At 46.1% G+C, this 22997-nt stretch overlaps 1 protein-coding gene across 1 annotated transcript in view; it reads left to right on the top strand.

Annotated features, from left to right (window-relative positions):
* Positions 1–22997, top strand: part of LOC126235279 (uncharacterized) — a 176179-nt gene that overhangs the window by 15667 nt on the left and 137515 nt on the right. The window lies entirely within an intron of this gene.

Below are 22997 nucleotides of genomic sequence, written 5' to 3'. Positions count from 1 at the left end.
GTTCCCAGTCATTTTTAAACGACTGAGAACATAGATCTCCCGTCCTTTGCTTTTTCACAGTACCTGCCATTTCTCACAAGGGAACCTCCCCATCGCACACACCTCAGATTTAGTTATAAGTTGGCACAGTGGATAGACCTTGAAAAACTGAAAACAGATCAATTGAGAAAACAGGAAGAAGTTGTGTGGAACTGTGAAAAAATAAGCAAAATATACAAACTGAGTAGTTCATGGGAAGATTTGCAATGTCAAGGAGACTGAGAACGCGGGAGTGCCATGGTTTGGTGGTAACGTGAGCAGCTGCGGAACGAAAGGTCATAGGTTCAAGTCTACCGTCGAGTGAAAATTTTAATTTTTTATTTTCAGTTTATGTGACGAACTCTTATGTTTTCATCACTTTTTTGGGAGTGATTATCGCATCCACAAGAAAACCTAAATCGGGCAAGGTAGAAGAATCTTTTTACCCCTTCGCCAAGTGTACAAGTTAGGTGGGTCGACAACATATTCCTGTCATGTGACGCACATGCTGTCACCAGTGTCGTATAGAATAAATCAGATGTGTTTTCCTGTGGAGGAATCGGTTGACCTATGACCTTGCGATCAAATGTTTTCGGTTCCCATTGGAGAGCCACGTCCTTTCGTCTACTAATCGCACGGTTTTGCGATGCGGTCGCAAAACACAGACACTAAACTTATTACAGTGAACAAAGACGTCAATGAACGAACGGACAGATAATACCTATGCAAAAATAAAGAAAATAAAATTTTCACTCGAGGGAAGACTTGAACCAAGGAACTCTCGTTCAGCAGCTGCTCACGCTACCACGGGACCACGACGCTCCTGAGCTCATTTTGTCCATGATGTTGCCTATGCGGCCCGTGGACTACTCAGTTTGTATATTTTGCTTATTTTTTCACAGTTCCACACAACTTCTTCCTGTTTTCTCAATTGATCTGTGTTCAGTTTATCAAGGCCTATCCACTGTGCCAACTTATAACTAAATCTGAGGGGGGTGCGATGGGGAGGTTCCCTTGTCAGTACTTCTCTGTTAAGGTTACGGTCACCAGGGGTAAACGAGACTGGGTATGTTGCGCTCTTGCTTGTACCACATAAACAGGGAAGTGGAGCCGCCGCCGTTTATTTAGGACACATGTCTAATAAGAGATGTTGCTGTCGCTCGCTGTCTCACACGTGCGCACATGTGCAGCACTTCAGCACGTCTGCACACTGTGCAGCGTTTGGCCGGCCCTGCCTTAAAAGATCACAATTAGACAATACTGCTGAAGGCCTAGTTAAAACTTGAGATGCTTTCTGGGCCGAAGGCCCAAAAACACACCAAAAACAAGAACAGCTGAAGGACTAGTTTAGAAATCAAAAGCAATTGAAAATAGAAGGTAAAATAAAAAAAAACATGCAATTGAAACCATTAGCTGCTGAAGGCCTACACTACACGTCTGAAGGACAAATATATCTAAAACACCTTAATAACAATTTTTTATAACCAAGAAATTTCTTTTTAAACTTACAACAGAACGGCCGAAAGCCTAATTAAAGAAATATTAACTTACTGCACGGCTGAAGGCCTTAATAAAAGGGGTTCACGTAAATCCTCGGCTGAAGGTCACACACAACACATGGAACAACTAACGGCTTAGGGCCTGAATTGCAAACAATTTCAGATAGAACAAAATTTAACAAAAACACTTTTTTTTATTTTTTTTAAGAAATAAAATCTTCAAAATTTTAATTTAACACGACTGAAGGCCTTTATGTGAAAAAATGAAAAAAAATGGATTAATACACGGCCGAAGACCTGACACAATACTTCAAACTAAAATGAAAGTCACAATCTAAAACAAACAGAACAAGTGGTGCTCAGAAATGTTCCAAGGGTCAGCCTGAAAAGGTAGCTCAAATGTAAGGTGAGGTGAGACAGGCAGCCAACAGTTGAAGTTAAACAATCGGATGGAAACCCAAACTAGGGGAGGCCCAAGGACCGACCAACAATTTAACCAATTCCATTCCGTCCAACCAACGGAACAACGATGGAAAGTATCGGCCGACGACAAAAGGTTGTCGAACTACACGCCGTGCCAGACTGCGTCAACACGACGAGGAGAGGCACACTGCCGGAAAACTACGCTAACGACCCGGGCAGGTAACTTGGGCGTTAACGGCCACAGGGCAGAAAATACCGCTGGTGAACTTCACTGGCAAGTAACAGTCAATGTAATAATTAATCACAATATGGGAAGACGGCTGCAAGATTTCGCCGGCTCCAACTCCTCATACGTTGCTGATAGCCCGAACGACCCAGGGAGCAACAACCTGCAAATGAATGAAGAGATGTCACAATAGTTGAGGTTTCACAACAGGTTAACTGATCACTCAACTTCAGTGTCCAGGTTCGGTGGGCAACAAACTCTGTCACTCTCGCAGCTAGCGCCTCACAATCCGATAGCGCGTGTATTCCGCCAGCGGTCCTGGCCTGGCCTCGTGCTGTGGAGAGTTCCTCGCTGCTCCGTCCCAACCGACTGGCTGCAGCACGCAGACAACATTCAAATAACTGCTCAGTCAAAACCACACAAGCTACACACGGTTCCGCGAAACACTTCCACAAACACTCGAACAACTCGAAAACCAGTCACTGTGGAACAACTTGGAGGAATGAGAAGTCGACACACACGGAGAACTGGGACGCGGCCGGCGACCAAATAAATGCCTCGTCCGATGAGACGACCGACCGAACGGTCAACCAAGGTCGTCCCCACTGAACTCTTGTCTGCCGGCAGTGGTCAGGCACCTTACTGCTGCTCCGTCCCCACTGAACTCCCGACACACGACGACCAGGAAATACTAGCTGTCGCTCCAAAGATAGTACGACAGTGCTCTTATCGATAAGCGCTGCTGCTGCCACTCACGGGTAGGCAAGCCAGCAACTTAGTGGCGCCAGTAAATCGAATAAGAAACGAGATGGGAGTACCGCCAAGACAAGATGTCAAGCAATAAAGGCACTAACACGAGCCGTGCACGACCTCAGTGATCAGTATGATCATTGGCTTTCGGGCCAAGGGGATAGCATTTGTGGAACGACTAAATTTGTAAACCGTTCACATGCCGTCGTGGTTAAAGCATATGGTGCATGACGAAATGGCACTAAACAAAACTGGCAGAGGCAACTGTGGTCCGCCACGGGCCATAAAAGCACGGGTGAACGATGGCTGAGGAGACGTGTACATCCGAATAGACGTGTAACTGTTGAGCGGCTGACTACCCAGATGAACCAAGGGGCTACCAACAGCATCTCGTCAACTACCGTTCAGCGAACGTTGCTGCGTATGCGCCTCCGTAACAGGCGCCTGCTTCATGCACCCATGATAAATGCTGTTCGTCGGCGATGAAGGCTGGAATTTGGACGCCAGTACCGCAAATGGACGTCCACTGAATGGCGATACGCGGCCTTTTCAGATGAATCACGCTTTATGCTCCACTGGGCTGAAAGCAAACACCCTATAAAAATCGTCGGAAGAGTACAACCCAGAGAAGGGAGCGTTATGGTATGGGGGACGTTTTTATGGCATTCACGGAGTGATCTCCTCATTCTGAAAGGCACATTACATCAACAAAATATGCATCTAACCTTATGGACCACGTCGACCTCCACATACAGTTTGGTTTTTCTCGGCGCGATGACTCATCAGTAGGACAAAAAAACGTGTCACACATCTCGGAGCAAGATGAGTTTACCTTACTCCCTTGACCAACAAACTCCCTGGATTTGAACTCAGTCGAGAATCTGTGGTACCAATTCGTCCGTCCCCGGTAGCTGAGTGGACAGTCTGCCTTCGGCGGTGCTACGGCACGGACGTCTGTTTACGTCCCTGCCGGGGAAGTTCGCGCTCGCGCAGTTGTTTACCTCTTCGGCGTACTCGCGCGTTTAGACGACTCGATATAGAATGGCACATGCATACCGAAAGTCGACTCTCAAGATTAGTTTTTCGAATGAATATGCGAGACCGAAAGCCTACGAAATCGAAATGTTCCTACGAGACGAAGTTAAACTTGACTACAACGAACTTATCGGAATACACCTCTCCATAGTGAGCAGTGTCGTTTACGTCAAACTGATTAACGATGCAGTATGTGACAGAATCATCCGAGATACTAAACATGGACTCAAATTTCGTCACTCTGATGGACATGTTGGAGACGTAATTATTGATCACGCAGGACTGGGCTTACGAAACATACGTATTTTCGAACTTTCCTTCGATGATCCGTCTAACTTGATCATTGACGCCTTACGCTTAGCCACGTTGAGGAAAAATAGTCCAACTTCACGACTTATCCCGTTCTCAATGGGGTGCGTCAAATCAGAATAGAACTGACACAACATGTACCCTCGTATTTGTTCATCCGCCTCCAGAGACGAAACGACTCACACTTCAGCCGCTCCGGCGCCGACGACGCCCTTACCCGAGCGGAAAGGATCGGTAGGAGGTATGGAAATTGATCCTGCTGTTGTGCCGACAGCTGCTTTCGTCACTGAGCACCGGGAGTCACTTCCGCACTCGGATACGGAGGCGCACACGCCCAAACAACGATCGCCGAAGCGCCACAAGAAACGACGGCTAGCGCCGTCAGATACCTGCTTACTGCAGTGCACGTCAGACGGACTTGGGTGTAACGTCGATACAGTGCATCCCGATGCGCAACGGTATGTTCTACCTCCCTCACAGCAGTACGACGCGAATCATACCAGACCCAGACAGGGGTTGAATACAGACACACCGGACGGAAAGCCGACGGAAGGAATCCCTCAACCCACCGCAGCATCGCCACCGCCTTCGGTCAGCCAGGTCGGAGGAACACGATGGGAGCTGGACCTCCAGCACGGGAACTGGGCCGACGAATCCGATACTGACCCACAATGGGGAGTGCTGCGTCCACCGGATGTTAACCACGCAGAAGATGCAGATTGCCGCACAGACAGCATGTCACCGAGCAGCAGCACACAAATTAACATAAGCGTTCATGTGCGCTTTACGCACTGATGAACAGCGGCAGGCATATCGAACAGCCACTATTTATATTAATACGATCAGAACGCCTGTCAAATTGCAACTATTACGAGACATGTTACATGCCTCAGACGTCGACATCGTTCTTCTGCAGGAAGTATGTGTTGAGAGCTTCCCCGACCTGTATGAGTACGATACATACATTACACCTACTACCGACGCCGGCAGCGGAACAGCGATATTTCTACGTAGCGGCATAGTAGCCGAGGACGTGGTGTACCTGCCGTCAGCGCGAGGACTGGCGCTCACAGTGCTGCGACTACGGGTCGTTAACATTTACGCACCGTCGGAGTCCGACAGACGGCGCGATCGATCCCGATTTTACGCAGAGGAGATTGCACCACTATTCTTAGGTCCGTATGAACATGTCTTTTTTGGAGTGCTCTCACCAAGAGATCAAGACCCTCGTTATACTTCATGCCCGGAGCTGCGGCAACTCATACAGGAGATGAATCTCGTTGATACACGGGAGACGATACATGGCGACAGACGTGGATACACCTACGGCACGAGTCACTCTGCAAGTCGTCTCGATCGCATTTACGTAACACGTCGTCTCGAACCTGCGATCCTCGATGCGGAATTGTGGCCTGTCGCCTTTTCAGATCACATAGCATATACACTCCTGGAAATTGAAATAAGAACACCGTGAATTCATTGTCCCAGGAAGGGGAAACTTTATTGACACATTCCTGGGGTTAGATACAGCACATGATCACACTGACAGAACCACAGGCACATAGACACAGGCAACAGAGCATGCACAATGTCGGCACTAGTACAGTGTATATCCACCTTTCGCAGCAATGCATGCTGCTATTCTCCCATGGAGACGATCGTAGAGATGCTGGATGTAGTCCTGTGGAACGGCTTGCCATGCCATTTCCACCTGGCGCCTCAGTTGGACCAGCGTTCGTGCTGGACGTGCAGACCGCGTGAGACGACGCTTCATCCAGTCCCAAACATGCTCAATGGGGGACAGATCCGGAGATCTTGCTGGCCAGGGTAGTTGACTTACACCTTCTAGAGCACGTTGGGTGGCACGGGATACATGCGGACGTGCATTGTCCTGTTGCAACAGCAAGTTCCCTTGCCGGTCTAGGAATGGTAGAACGATGGGTTCGATGACGGTTTGGATGTACCGTGCACTATTCAGTGTCCCCTCGACGATCACCAGTGGTGTACGGCCAGTGTAGGAGATCGCTCCCCACACCATGATGCCGGGTGTTGGCCCTGTGTGCCTCGGTCGTATGCAGTCCTGATTGTGGCGCTCACCTGCACGGCGCCAAACACGCATACGACCATCATTGGCACCAAGGCAGAAGCGACTCTCATCGCTGAAGACGACACGTCTCCATTCGTCCCTCCATTCACGCCTGTCGCGACACCACTGGAGGCGGGCTGCACGATGTTGGGGCGTGAGCGGAAGACGGCCTAACGGTGTGCGGGACCGTAGCCCAGCTTCATGGAGACGGTTGCGAATGGTCCTCGCCGATACCCCAGGAGCAACAGTGTCCCTAATTTGCTGGGAAGTGGCGGTGCGGTCCCCTACGGCACTGCGTAGGATCCTACGGTCTTGGCGTGCATCCGTGCGTCGCTGCGGTCCGGTCCCAGGTCGACGGGCACGTGCACCTTCCGCCGACCACTGGCGACAACATCGATGTACTGTGGAGACCTGACGCCCCACGTGTTGAGCAATTCGGCGGTACGTCCACCCGGCCTCCCGTATGCCCACTATACGCCCTCGCTCAAAGTCCGTCAACTGCACATACGGTTCACGTCCACGCTGTCGCGGCATGCTACCAGTGTTAAAGACTGCGATGGAGCTCCGTATGCCACGGCAAACTGGCTGACACTGACGGCGGCGGTGCACAAATGCTGCGCAGCTAGCGCCATTCGACGGCCAACACCGCGGTTCCTGGTGTGTCCGCTGTGCCGTGCGTGTGATCATTGCTTGTACAGCCCTCTCGCAGTGTCCGGAGCAAGTATGGTGGGTCTGACACACCGGTGTCAATGTGTTCTTTTTTCCATTTCCAGGAGTGTATATGCACGGTCTCCCTGAGTCGTCAACAAGTGTGGAGGAGTCGCAGTGTTTGAATACAGCACACCTCAAGGAACCTGAGTGCAGACGCTTAATCGAAGACACTTGGCACATGTGTGAACGACGCCTCCCGACATATCCGACGACGTTGCAGTGGTGGCTGGAATGCGTTAAGCCTGCATTGCGCCGAGCTTTAATTGCACACGGAAGGGAGCACCTGATGTGGAGGCGACACACGACGGAATTTTATTTCACGATGCTCCGCGAACTTTCCGTACAAGCACCTTCACAGGAGCGTCGGGCCGGTATAAAACGAGCACAGGGCCAAATAATTTCCATAACGCGCAGCCGTCTGGAGGGTGTCGCAATCCGTGCAAGGGCCTTTGAACGAGTCCGTGGAGAATCACCGTCGATGTATCACGTTATCAGAGAAAAACAACGTAGCCGCAGAACCTTAATACAGACGGTCGTACTGCCAGATGGTCGCCGTATGACAACGCAAAAAGACATTGCCAACGCTTTTGTGGAACATTACGGTCATCTCTATGAAGAAGCGGAACACGATCAGGCAGCCTTTCAGGAGGTCCGACGAACGATCTCCGCGTGCCTCGACGAGACGGCCAACCAGGAGTTAACAGGTGAAGTCACAGTTGACGAGGTAATGGAATAGCTTGATAAAGCAGCGTCGCACAAATCGCCGGGGCCCGACGGGTTTCCGCTAGAGTTTTATAGTACATTTAAAGATCTCATGACTCCACGATGGACTGCCATGTATTGCGAATTGATGTCTCCCAACGTGCCTCTTCCACCCTCCTTCGTGGAAGGAATGATCATCCCCATCCACAAACCATCCGGCGGCACAGGGATACAGGCCTATCGGCCACTGACCTCTCTTAATTGCGACTACAAGATCTACACCAGGATACTTGCAGCACGCTTTAAACGCGTAATACGCTAAGTGATATCACTCGACCAAACCCAGCTAGGAGGAGATAGCAATATACAAACGGCACTCACTATCGCGATGTTATCGCACTGGCATCAACATGTCGTCTCCGGGGTGCATTGGTATCGATAGACTTCGATCGCGCCTTTGACAGGCTGAGCCATGCTTACCTCACGGAAGTGATGACGCATATGAAGTTTCCGGATAGTTTTGTCACCGTCGTTATGAGACTACTACACGGAGCCGCATCCAAAGTGCTCATCAACGGACGCTTGGTGGGGCCCATCACCATCTCACGATCGGTCAGACAAGGGTGCCCGCTGTCGACGAGATTGTATGCCATCGCTGTCGAGCCGCTGCTCTGCGGGCTCCGAAATCGACTCCAAGGAATGACCATAAGGCACAACAAGTTTATATGCAGAACATACGCGGATGACCTAGTGCTTTTAGCTCGGTCAGGCGACAAGGCAAGAGCGGCCCTGCATTGGATTAATTTGTATTGTGTGGCTACGGGAAGTCGCCTGAACATGGCAAAGTCGGGAGCGATGAACATCGGGAGAGGACTCTCGACAGGGAGTGTAGCACCATTACAGCCGATCAACAAGATGAAATGCCTAGCAATTATCTACACTACAGACGTTCGACGCACGGCGGCACTGAGCTACAGACATCTTCTGCAAACGATTCGTGGGAGTGTCCGAAGTCACAGGTTAAGGGCACTGGATATGATACAACGGGTCACCTTTGCCAACACTTATCTAGTTTCTCGCATCCCCCACTTGGCACAAGTTCTTCCTATGCCGGTGGTGTTGGCCCGCCGAATCCTGGCGGCACTAGGATATTTTGTGAGCACAGGTCTGCTTTTTAAGGTCGGATACGAAACCCTCACCCTTCCTCGTAGTAGTGGAGGTCTTGGACTAGTCCACGTACGCGACCGAGCAGTGGCTATTTATGTAACCACAATGATAAAGATGTGAACACGACACCGGACAAGTCTGACGGGCACCTTGATAGACGAACTCGCTCCACCTTCTCGTTCGGCTCCGGTAGCGGTGTCTCACATCTCACTATCGCTTGCCTATATACGAACATTTTTTGTGGAACATAGTTATGTACATATGGAACTACCGACAACCAGGACGGCAACGGCACGTGATATATATCGCATCTTGACTCGACAACGGCCGAATAATGCGGTAGAGCGCCGCCAACCAACGGTTACGTGGTCAGTGGTATGGCGTACAGTGCACCACCCACACCTTGATACGGGAATGCGCGCACTGTGTTATCAGGTGGTAAATGGGAAATACGTGACTCGATCCAGGTTTCATACAATTCATATGGTGGACGAGCCATTGTGTCCGCAGTGCAATGTTATAGACACAGAGGATCATCGCCTGATATGCGGGCCTTTGGCGGACGTATGGTGTTTGGTCAAAAAAATCATCGCCTTCATCCTTCGGGTGGGGCCGCGAGCAATAGAACCACGACTACTACTTCTCCCAGATATGACATATTATCCCCGAACAAAGACAAACGCAGTGACTTGGATTCGAGGTTTGACTGTGCGTTATCTTTTCCGAGACGGCAGTAAGAATGTGATCGACTTTTGGGCCTTACTACAAGAACATCACTCACAGCTTATGAGATATCCGAGATATCGAACATATTACGCAAATTTTTTAGGGAGTGCCTTGCTTGATCCCCCACCCAGTTGGGGTTTCCCGTGTAGGAGAATGTAATTTACCCGACACCAACGCGAGGTATAACAGGACTAGCGAGGTACGCGCCCAAAAGAGGAACGTGGTCCGTTATTGTTTTGTACTGACGGAAGCAGGATATTTTTTTCACTATTATGTAAAAAAAAGGTCCACTTATTTACGTTTCCCAGAAATATTTTATTTTATGAAGGTCATCTTCTTATATATTAAAAAAATGCCAGAAGCAGTTTGTGTTTGTTATTGTTATACCATTATGTAAAAAAAAGGTCCACTTATTTAAGTTTCCCAGAAATATTTTATTTTATCAAGGTCATCGTCTTCTATATTAAAAAAAAGAATGCTAGAAGCAGTTTTTGTTTGTTATTGTTACACCATTATGTAAAAAAGCGCAAATGCACTGCTACCTAAAAAAATAAAAAAAATAAAAAGAAATTAAAAAAGTTGGTAGAGCACTAAAAAATTTAAAAAAGAGTTGGTAGAGCACTTGATCACGAAAAAAAAGTGGTCAGAGCGACAGACTGTCAATCCTCTGGGCCCGGGTTGGATTCCCGGCTGTGTCGGAGATTTTCTCCACTCAGGGAGTGGGTGTTGTGTTGTCCTAAACATCATCATTTCATCCCCATCGACGCGCAAGTCGCCGAAGTGGCGTCAAATCGAAAGGCTTCCACCCGGCGAACGGTCTACCCGATGGGAGGCCCTAGTCACACGACATTAATAAATAGGTACCAATTCGATCGGGATCTTCGCGCTATGGAACCTCAACCGAGAATCTGGCGCAGCTGACCACGGCACTCGAGTTGTCAACGCTCCGCATCCCTGTCGTTATTTTCCAGGACCTCACTGTCTCTCTTCTTGCACAGCTCGCACGGGTCCGCGTTGCAAAAGAGGATATTCATGCTTTTGACAGATGGTCGCATTAGTGTGACACAATAGTGTACAGGAGGGCGTGTTGAAAAGTAACGCCTCCAATTTTTTATTCTATTTTCAATATCGGTTGAGGCAGTACATGACATGCATATTACTTGGTCTACTTCCCCACTTCGCTGACGCAAGTTGCAACTCTCTTCGGATAGAGGGTTCCGAAGTGTAGCGCAACATAGCGGAATGTAATGTGTCCATGTCGTGCGTGAGAAACAGAGTGCTGTAATCGAGTTTCAATTCGAAGAGTTCGTCCACAGATTAGGCCCCCTCTCTTTCATTATGACAATGCCAGAACCCACACGAGCGCTGTGATTTCTGCAACAATCCGACGCCTTCGGTTCTCTGTCATTGCTCCATACAGTCCCGTCTTGATACCACCATATTTACATCTGTTTCCAAAACTTAAAGAACACATTCGAGGACTCCACATTGGTAGCAATGAAGCGATGCAAGCAAAGGTGAGGTTGTGGCTCCATTAAGAACGTCAAACATTTTACGGTGACTGTATCAACGAACTGGTCTCTCTTTGGGGGGGGGGGGGGGATGTGTTCAGCACTAAGCTATCTACACTACTGGCCATTAAAACTGCTACACCAAGAAGAAATGCAGATGATAAATGGGTATTCATTGGACAGATATACTAAAACTGACATGTGATTACATTTTCACGCAATTTGGGTGCATACATCCTGAGAAATCAGTACCCAGAACAACCACCTCTGGCTGTAATAACGGCCTCGATACACCTGGGCATTGAGTCAAACAGAGCTTGGATGGCATGTACATGCACAGCTGTCCATGCAGTTTCAACACGATACCACAGTTCATCAAGAGTAGTGACTGGCGTATAGTGACGAGCCAGTTGCTCGGCCACCATTGACAAGACGTTTTCAATTGGTGAGAAATCTGGAGAATGTGCTGGCCAGGGCAGCAGTCGAACATTTTCTGTGTCCAGAAAGGCCCGTACAGGACCTGCAACATGTGGTTGTGCATTATCCTGCTGAAATGTAGGGTTTCGCAGGGATCAAATGAAGCGTAGAGCCATGGGTCGTAACACATATGAAATGCAACGTCCACAGTTGAAAGTGCCGTCAATGTGAACAAGAGGTGACCAAGACGTGTAACCAATGGCTCCCCATACAATCACGCCGGGTGATAGGCCAGTATGGCGATGACGAATACACGCTTCCAATGTGCGTTCACTGCAATGTCGCCAAATACGGATACGACCATCACGATGCTGTAAACAGAACCTGGAGTCATCCGAAAAAATGACATTTTGCCATTCATGCACCCAGGTTCGTCATCGAGTACACTGTCACAGGCGCTCCTGTCTGCGATGCAGCGTCAAGGGTAACCGCAGCCATGGTCTCCGAGCTGATAGTCTATGCTGCTGCGAACATAGTCGAACTGTTCGTGCAGATGTTTGTTTTCTTGCAAACATCCCCATCTATTGACTCAGGGATCGAGACGTGGCTGCACAAACCGTTACAGCCATGCGGATAAGATGCCTGTCATCTCGACTGCTGGTGATAAAAGGCCATTGGGATCCAGCACGGCGTTCCTTATTACTCTCCTGAACCCACCGATTCCATATTCTGCTAACATCCATTGGATCTCGACCAATGCCAGCAGCAATGTCGCGATATGATAAACCGCAATCACGATAGGCTAGAATCCGACCTTTATCAAAGTCGGAAACGTGATGGTACGCATTTCTCCTCCTTACACGAGGCATGACAACAATGTTTCACCATGCAACGCCGGTCAGCTGCTGTTTGTGTATGAGAAATCGGCTGGAAACATTCCTCATGTCAACACGTTGTAGCTAATCATTTGCATATCACAGCATCGTCTTCCTGTTGGTTAAATTTCACGTCTGTAGCACGTCATCTTTGTGGTGTAGCAATTTTAATGGCCAGTAGTGTATGTTGAGAAATTAATACGTATTTAGAAGAAGAAAGATATTGTGTATTAATAACGTTTGTTTGATTTAATGAGCTTTAAGAGTTTCCACATAAAAATTCTGAGGCATTTGTGTTCATTACTCTCTCGTATTTTCCTCTCTGCATCAAGTAGTCACAGCGCCACCCGTCGGTATTCGCTCTCGTTGTGGGCAGTGGTCATAATGTTCTGCCTTACCAGTGTGCATTGTATTTCCCAGTATATAAAGTGGCTCGATCGCTTCTTTTTATTAGTGGGGCAGCCAAATGGAATCTGTGAATTGCTGAGTGGATTTTAAGAAATTTTAATTACGTATGAATTATTTTCGACTCCTGAATGCCTGTCTCGATTTGAGATTGGAGTGGCTGACGCCTTGGGATACTTCTCCGCAGTTCTAGACGTTTCTGTTTGAGCAAGCTATAAAGATTATCAGATGCTTCTTAGGGGCACTACAGTTTACCCACACACAGTCCACTCCATCTTCTGTTAATCGTATTGATAAAATCTGAATTTCTAGGAAAATGAAAAATAATCTTGGCTATCGGACAAAGCGCAGTTTCTAACTAATGTCACTGAACAATAATTTCGTAACGTAAAAACATACAAGATAATACCTCGTACGACGTCTGAAGCAGTAGAATATAACTCTCTCAATATAACTGAAGGCACTTTAAAAAAGTTTGCACATTACGTGATGTGCTGTACTTTTCACGATACGAGTGTTATACGTCAAGGTTTGTTGCAAAATGCTTAAGGGGACATTGTACGTGAAATTCGTTGAAATTTGACATTTTCTGTTTTCTGCTCCATTATATACTTTAGACTTTCCTGAACATTTTTGTACATAATACATTAAAATAAGACAATTGTGTGACCTTCAAATAATATTTTGAACGCTGACGTGTGACTCAAATTTCGCGGCTACGCATATACTGCCACAGTAGATCAGTCATATCTTGGGAACTACACAGTCTAGAAGGCTGTAAATTGCTTTTTTTGTGCCTTCTGCTACGTCTCAGAAGTTGGCATTACGAATAAACAAATCAGTTCATTGTTTCTAATACTAGGTTTCGTTGAAAGTAGTGTGATTGTCGGATATTTTTGTAGTAAGCTAACTTCTATTGCTTTTATTACGTAAATTAAATGACTAAGTGTAAAAGTAACTGTGACAATTTAGAGAAGATGAAAAGAGCCATGTGGAGCACTTTCCTACATCGAATATCAACCGACGAAAAGACATGTCATGCTTCGTGTCCACCTCCACCAAACGCTTGGTGTAAATATAGGCAAGATAAATTTTCTGGCACCCTGCATGAATTTAGAAATAAACATTCCGTTCCTTTGGCAGTAATGGAGGCAATCAAACCTACATACAGAGATATGGCAAATCCTGAGTTACTAAAGAAGTGTTTCCATGGAAAGACCCGGAATGTGTATGAGTCCTTCAGTAATGTTGTGTGGTGCTGTGTGCCTAAAAATGTATTTGTTGGCCTTATGACTCTAACGTTAGCAGTGTCTGATGCTGTAATAACTTTTAATGGTGAGAACTAAGAAATAATTAAGTTTCTGGAGAAGTTAGGGGTAAGACTTGGACAGAACACAACTAAAGGACTGTGGGAACTGGATGCGCTTCGTGTACGTGAAGCAGATTTAGCGGCTCAGCAAATGATAAAAGAAGAAGCAAGAAAGAAAAGAAGGAGCAAGCTTCTGGACTTTTGTGACAGTGAAGAAGACACAGACTATGGGCCAGGGCGATTCTAGTCCATAAAAGACGCAGAAATGTAAGTCTGTATAAGAATTTGTAATAAAAATGTTTTAAACCTCAATATCTCTGAACTACACTTTTTACAATAAATGACCCGTTTTCTAAAAATGTGCTGATGGTAGAGACATGAAATTTTCACGGCGTGCCGATTGTGAGATTCAACACATATGAAACTAGAATAATTAAAATATCCTGAGTTGTTTTGTTTTTATGTTCATTTATTTACATAATTCTGTCAAAAAATTGAGTGTTTGAAAAAAAAGGTAACATGCCCCACAATACAATTTTAGTAATAATTCTAGTTCAGTGTATCTAGAAAGCTGTGTTCAATAATTATGGGAAATTGTAAGCTGGTGTTTTAAAAAATTTCGAAGATAATGGGTCACAAAATTCGATAATTTAACATTGGCGGCATAGGACATACAATGTCCCCTTAAAGAAGGTGAAATCATTAAAAGACGCCTTTTACTGTATCGTAATTAATACAGATCGTACATACTCCTCCATCAACTTCAAACTTCAGTACAACATTATCGACAAAGTGGGGAGGGGAGGAGAGGGAGCCTGTCTGACTCATATTAAGTTCCATTTCATTAATGCATAGGAATCAGCTGGTGTGGGTAATAAGTGGCAACGTACCCTACAATAGCAATGTATTAATAGCTTCTATGAATGGCGGACTGTCAAATCAGAGACCTTATTGTTAGGCAAAGTGCGCACTCGTAACTGAAGTGTGTCACGTGGACTGATAAGAAATGCAACTACACTACTGGCCATTAAAATTGCTACACCACGAAGATGACGGGCTACAGAAGCGAAATTTAACCGACAGGAAGAAGATGCTGTGATATGCAAATGATTAGCTTTTCAGAGCATTCACACAAGGTTGGTGCCGGTGGCGACACCTACAACATGGTGACATGGGGAAAGTTTCCAACTCATTTCTCATACACAAACAGCAGCTGACCGGCGTTGCCTGGTGAAACGTTGCCTCGTGTAAGGAGGAGAAATACGTACAATCACGTTTCCGCCTTCGATAATGGTCGGATTGTAGCTTATCGCGATTGCGGTTTATCGTATCGCGACATTGGTGCTCGCGTTGGTCGAGATCCAATGACTGTTAGCAGAATATGGAATCGGTGGGTTCAGGAGGGTAATACGGAACGCCGTGCTGGATCCCAACGGCGTCGTGTCACTAGCAGTCAGGATGACAGGTATCTTATCCGCATGGCTGTAACTGATCGTGCAGCCACATCTCGATCCCCGAGTCGAAAGATGGTGACGTTTGCAAAATAACAACTATTTGCACGAACAGTTCGGCGACGTTTGCAGCAGCATGGACTATCAGCTCGGAGATCATGGCTGCAGTTACCCTTGACGCTGCATCACAGACAGGAGCGCCTGCGATGGTGTACTCAACGACGAACCTGGGTGCACGAATGGCAAAATGTCATTTTTTCGGATGAATCGGTTCTAGAATGAAATTTTCACTCTACAGGAAGTTTCAATCCAGGTTCTGTTTACAGCATCACGATGGTCACATCCGTGTTTGGCGACATTGCGGTGAACGCACATTGGAAGCGTGTATTCGTCATCGCCATACTGGCGTATCACCCGGCGTGATGGTATGGGGTGTATTGGTTACACGGCTCGGTCACCTCTTGTTCGGAATGACGGCACTTTGAACAGTGGACGTTATATTTCAGATGTGTTGTGACCCGTGGCTCTACCCTTCATTCGATCCCTGTGAAACCCTACATTTCAGCAGGATAATGCACGACTGCATGTTGCAAGTCCTGTACGTGCCTTTCTGGGTACAGAAAATGTTCGACTGCTGCCCTGGCCTGCACATTCTCCAGATCTCACACCAATTGAAAACATCTGGTCAATGGTGGCCGAGCAACTGGCTCGTCACAATACGCCAGTCTCTACTCTTGATGCACCGTGGTATCGTGTGGAAGCTGCATGGGCAGCTGTAGCTGTACACGCTATCCAAGCTATGCTTGACTCAATGCCCTGGTGTATCAAGGCCGTTATTACGGCCAGAGGTGGTTGTTCTGGGTACTGATTTCTGAGGATGTATGCACCCAAATTGCGTGAAATTGTAATCGTATGTCAGTTCTAGTATAATATATTTGTCGAATGAATACCCGTTTATCATCTGCATTTCTTCTTGATGTAGCAATTTTAATGGCCAGTAGTGTAGGAAGGATATATGTGGAAGAAGGCCAGGATGATAGGTTGTAAGACATCATGACACAGCTGTGTGGTGGTAGAGGAAGCCACAGAGGGCAAATATTGCAGCAGAATACACAAAATAGAGTACATACAGCAGATAACTCTGGTTGGTTGGTTGGTTTTGAGGAAGGAGACCAGACAGCGAGGTCATCGGTCTCATCGGGTTAGGGAAGGACGGGGAAGGAAGTCGGCCGTGCCCTTTTTGAAAGGAACCATCCCGGCATTTGCCTGGAGCGATTTAGGGAAATCACGGAAAACCGAAATCAGGATGGGCGGACGCGGGATTGAACCGTCGTCCTCCCGAATGCGAGTCCAGTGTCTAACCACTGTGCCACCTCGCTCGGTAGATAACTCTGGTGATTGGGTGCAAGTGGAACTCTGAGATATAGAGGATGGCACAGGAGAGGGAGTCGTAGCGACCCAACATCAAAACATTCCTCATACTGAAGCTTCGAGAAGAAAAAGTATGTGGATGAGCAGTTGGCTTCCCTCCAGAACAGTGGAAAGCTGCAGGGGCGTGGTCAGTCAACTCACGAGGCGGAGCGATTTCTGTTTCTTTTTCTCTGAAGGAATGCTATTAAAGCAGTGAGGCCGGAAGTGCGGTGGCAGAAACAACGGCGTGGTGCTCGCGCAGCGCGGCTCGGCCATATACCAGCCTGGCACTGGACAGCCATCTCGCAGCAGTGCGGCGCGCCTTCCGCGGCTTCTTCTGCAGCTGATTAATGTCTCCTGTTACCCGCAAGAAAGACGGCGGCTCGCCATTGCCACTTGTTCGCAGTCACGGTACGCTAGCGCGTGACCCGTGAGAACGAGCTCCTGCTTCTCCGACTTCACAGTGCTGGTCACACAGGTGTTCCGTACACTGATTTATATACGTGCTATGACCACAGGATCCAAACTACAGGAAACGTACTTAAGAATAATTGACGGGGGGAATAAAGATCGCACGTAGTATACAATTACGAGCAACTTAAATTGGAAACACCACATAGATAATATTGTGGGGAGGCGAAACAAAGACTGCGCTTTGTTGGCAGAACACTTAGAAGATGCGACAAACCCACTAAAGAGACAGCCTACAATACACATGTTCGTCCTCTACTGGAATACTGCTGCGCGATGTGGGATCATTACCAGGTAGGACTGACGAAGGGCATCGAAAAAGTGCAAAGAAGGGAGCTCGTTTCGTGTTATCGCGCAATAGGGGTGAGAGTGTCACTGATATGATACGTGGGTTGGAGTGGCAATCACTGAAACAAAGGCGGTCTTCGAGACCTATTTACGAAATTTCAATCACCAACTTTCTCTTCCGAATGCGAAAATATTTTGTTGACACTCACCTACGTAGGGAGAAATGATCGTCATAATAATATAAGAGAAATCAGATCTCGAACGGAAAGGTTTAGGTGTTCCTTTTTGCCACGCGCCATTCGAGAGTGGAATGGTAGAGAAGTAGTACGAAAATGGTTCGATGAACCCTAAAAATGGTTCAAATGGCTCTGAGCACTATCGACTTAACTTCTGAGGTCATCAGTCGCCTAGAACTTAGAACTAATTAAACCTAACTAACCTAAGGTCATCTCACACACATCCATGCCCGAGGCAGGATTCGAATCTGCGACCGTAGCGGTCGCTCGGTTCCAGACTGTAGCGCCTGAACCGCACGGCCACTCCGGCCGGCCGATGAACCCTCTGCCAGGCACTTAAGTGCGAATAGCAGAGTAACCATGCAGAGGTAGATGTATATAATATCTGTTTAAAGAGTTGTAGACTGGGATTGCATGACCTGAGTACATCAATGTACTAATTACGCACTTTAAGAAGAGTATTTGTAATCTGAGCCCTTTAAATTGATTAAGCAGGGTACTTAAAGCAAAAACGAAGGTTTCTTGGAAGTGGGAAAGTTTCTATATCCAGAATAAAATCTGTAATATTTACGAAATATTTATTTTAATCCGGAAACGTATTCCAAGGAATTTGGCACTTTACCACGACTAAAATTGAAACACATGAAAGTAATATATAGATTGATGTCCAAAATTAAAGCAACAAACCGTCCTTTATCTAATTCACAATATAATCATACAAAGTGTTAACTGATGTCTGTACGATCGCGTTCTGCATCCTGGTCAACGGGCAACCATGCCGACGGTGACGTCAGAGCACCTGTCAGATGGAGTGTTGTTTCCGGGTAGTCCCACATCCAGAATCACTGTGTGCAGTCACAGACGGTGCAGTATGGCATAGATAAGGCGCCCACTATATGCGGTGGAGGGCTATAAGAAAAATGGAAGCACGACAGTCGCAAACTAATATGGTCCCATGGCTTAATTTGAATCGTTCTCTTGTTTTGCGGATGTGGCGACAGTTTATAGACAACGATACTGTATTCCGACTAGGGCAAGGCCGACCACGTGTGACATCAGCAAGAGAGGACGGTTATGTGGCTGTAAGGGCATAACGGTACCGTCTTAGTCTGTACGTCAACTGTCATTGTATCGGGGCAAACGGTGTACAGAAGGTTTCAGCAGAGTGGTCTTTTTTGTCAGGGACCTACTATATGTGTAACTGTAAAACGTCTTCACAGAAGGAAGCTTCTAGGGTGGAGTCGTCAACATGCCACCTGCACAGTCGAACAGTGGGCCAGTGACCTTTTCACAGATGAGTACCGATTTGCTCTGAAGAGTGATTTTCGACGGATTTTCATCTGGAGGGATATTGAGGAAGATCCCTAATGGTGTGAGCAGGGACTGTGTTCACGACTCGAACACCTATTCATGAAATTGTACAGGTGAATCGACAGGGTTTAACTGCTCTCAGGTATCTTGATGAAACCTTGGGACCTCATGTGCGGTTGTTACGAGGTGTTGTGGACTCAGACTTCATGCTGATGGACGAAAGTGCTCTACCTCATAGGGCACTGGTGGTTGATGTTTCCTTGGAAACAGAAGATGTTGCACACATGGCGTGACCTGCTCGCTTCCCCAATTTGAACCGCATAGAGGACGTGTGGGATCCGCTAGGAAGATGAGGTGCATCACGTCAGCATCCACCAACCACTCTACAAAACTTACGAGCAACTCTGCAAGAAGAATGGGTGTTATTGTTTCAACATAAGGTTGATGACATCACTTACAGCACGCCCGTCGTTGTTAGCTTGCTGCCAGAGGTGGTCACATGAGCACATTAGCTTGTTGTCGGAATCTGTGTGCAAATCCGTTAAGTTGGGAAAAACGAAGAACACTTTTGTCTACCGTAATGCATGCTGCATTTGTTTACGTTCTCTATTTTTTTACACTGTTTCTACTTTACTGTCACCTATTTATACTGTTTTGTGTCAAAATAAACGCAGTGTTGCAAAATTTCCGTTTGTTGCTTTAATTTTGGACACCAGTTTACATCAGACAAGATAATAAATATTTTCTTTTTTCTTTTAAATCACATTGCTAGAAAAATAACCTTCAAAGGGAAAACGTGCCTCAAATTCATACTATTTATCTCAGACTTCAACTGACTGGAATTTACACGCACTGAATTTAAAATCCAGGATGACATGAAGCAGTGTGAGGATTTACATTTAACCCTTTCAGACCCTCTGGCTACGAGTGTATACATTAACTTTTACGGTGTCGTAGCTGCAACAGAAGTATTTTATTGGAATGTAAACCTGAGGTACACATTTGTGAATGTTAAGACTCTTCATCGTGCACAACAGCTGCCAACTGTTGGGAATTACTACGAAAATATCAGCAAGTCAGTGTAGCTGTGCGCAGTAGCTCCGTGACCACCAGAATGCACATATATTGTTGGTTCACTGTATTCCGTTGTATAATTGACTATTGTTACTTTGCATCGTAATAATTGAATGATCATTTTACTATTTGTTACAATAGAGAATATTTCTTAATTATTTTAGTCCAAAAAAGGAGGCCCAGTGTAAAAGTTGGTTTTGAAAATGAGTACATATTTTTTTTTAAATCATTCAAAAACCACCTAATTTTCCGTCCTAAATCTTAAGCTCTGCGTTAAATTCAATCAGCATAAAAAAGGGATCAAACTCAACGCTTAGTGATTTAAAATCTGACAAGGTTAGATACTTCTTTTACTACGCCAAAACTCTGTGTTTTGAATAACTCTAAAACGGAAAGGAGTAATCCAAGGCAGAAACAGTCTCTAAAAAATACACGTTTCTCGCCGGTACCACATCAATCTCCATGCCCCAGTTAAAGTGAACAGCAGATTGACAGTGATAAACAATGACCTGAACCGTTCTTGATACTACAGTACACCCAAATTCCCAATTATACACACAAAGCGAACAGATCTGTGAACACAGCAACTGAATTTAATAAGATAACCTCTGGTTGCATTTTTATTATAATCTTCAGACTTGGTAAGTGCGATAAAGGACAACTCTGTCAAACCTGGACAGCAATTTAAAAGTACTTCAAGGGATAAAAGCCCGTTGCCAAACAAATGTGAGTTTAGCGTCAAACTCAGTTCAGGTATTACATGTCATGCATATTATTCAATTGGTTTTCCAGCTTCGATGACTCAAGTTGCAATCCACTGACGCCAGAGGGCTCCGAACTGCAGCATCTAAGATGGTGGGGTGTAACGTAACTACTTTGGTGCTTGACAAACAACGTGCTGTAATCGAGTTAGGAATTCAAAGAGTTCTTCCACAGGTGGAGCGCTCTCTCGTTCAGCATGATAACGCCAGACCACACAGGAGCGCTGCGACATCTGCGACATTTACGCCTTGGGTTCATTGTCATCGATAATCCTCCATACAGTCCAGACTTGTTCGCATCCGATTTTCATCCATTTCCAAAACTTTAACCTCTTCGAGGAGTTCTGTTTGGCAGTGATAAATAGGCGCAAGCAGAAGAAGATTGTAACAGCATCATTGAAGTCAAACATTCTACAGTGAGGGTGTTATCGAATGGGAAGAAATGTGTTCATCACGAGGATAATTATGTTGAGAAATAAATTTGTAAACGAGAAGAATAAAGTTGTTGAACTTCAATAACGTTTGTTTTATTTCAAAAGTTTTGAGAGTTTTCAAATAATAATTCGGAAGCATTACTTTTCAGGTGCCCTCGTAAGTAATGAGTCTATACGTTACACTAATCAGTTTGACAAAGTATGCGCCTCCCCGTCACAAGGATTCTTAAGCTGCACATTCTTCAGTTTCAATGTTTTCTTTTTGTAAAGGATTTTAAGGTCAAGGTTTTACTTTATTTTTCGTTGTGCTTGTATGTGAAAATGACAGGCAGTAGTTAAGGTGCACATAGAAGTTTAAAAGAGGAATAAAGAACATGTAATATCTTTTCGAACTGTCAGTCGTATGTATTTAATCGATATAAGCAGTTCGATAACATATCTAGCATTTTTCGTTGGGATCACATTCTTTTTGTTTTGGTGTGAGTAACCGAATTTCTTTATATCCCATAGAATGTATCACTGTTTTGAGTCAGCGAATAAGAGTAACTGAGAGGTTAATATACGTTCTCCAAAAATTTGGGGAACTGTTTATATACCGGGTGATCAAAAAGTCAGTATAAATTTGAAAACCTAATAAAACACGGAATGATATAGATAGACAGGTAAAAATTGACACACTGGCTTGGAATGACATGGGGTTTTACTTGAACAAAAAAAAAAAAAAAAGTTCACAAAATGTCCAACAGATGGCACTGGACAGCAAAACGTCAAGGACTGCGCATGACAATCGTGTATAAAAGGAGCTGTAATGACAGAGAGAATCAGATGCGCCAGCAGTCGCAGCATGTTGACGTTACCTGAAAAGGCGCTTTAGGTGAAGCTGTATTATCAGAGTGAGGAATGTGCTAGTTCAACGTTACGATCCTATCGCCATGGGAAGGGGCTTCGAACGGGTAAAGGTCCGTTGACAAATGCAGCTGTGGCGAGAATGATATCGAAGTTCGAAGCGACAGGTTGTTTAGACGATAGACCCCGTAGTGGCCGACCGAGCACAAGGCGTAATGCTGCTGAGACAGTTCAGGAAGAAATGGAGACTGTAGCGGGTTCGTCTATGCACGGGGAAGTCAGCGCTCGTGCAGTCGCACGTCGCACCGGCATTCCATACACTACTGTTTGGTTGGCCCTTAGGCGAACCCTCCGATGCTATCCGTACAAAAGCCATCGGCATCATGAACTGTTACCTGGCGATTTAGTGAAGCGGAGGGCATTTGCGGTGTGGGCGTTGCAAAAGATGGCGGAAGATGACGATTGGTTGAGTAACGTGTTGTGGACCGACAAAGCTCATTTCAAGCTCCGAGGCTCTGTGAACGCCCACAACTGCAGAATTTGGGC

The sequence above is a fragment of the Schistocerca nitens genome, chromosome 2, assembly GCF_023898315.1.
Source record: "Schistocerca nitens isolate TAMUIC-IGC-003100 chromosome 2, iqSchNite1.1, whole genome shotgun sequence".
NCBI lineage: Eukaryota > Metazoa > Arthropoda > Insecta > Orthoptera > Acrididae > Schistocerca > Schistocerca nitens.
Note: the sequence above shows the minus strand (reverse complement) of the source record. Positions and strands in the feature narration are given on the sequence as shown.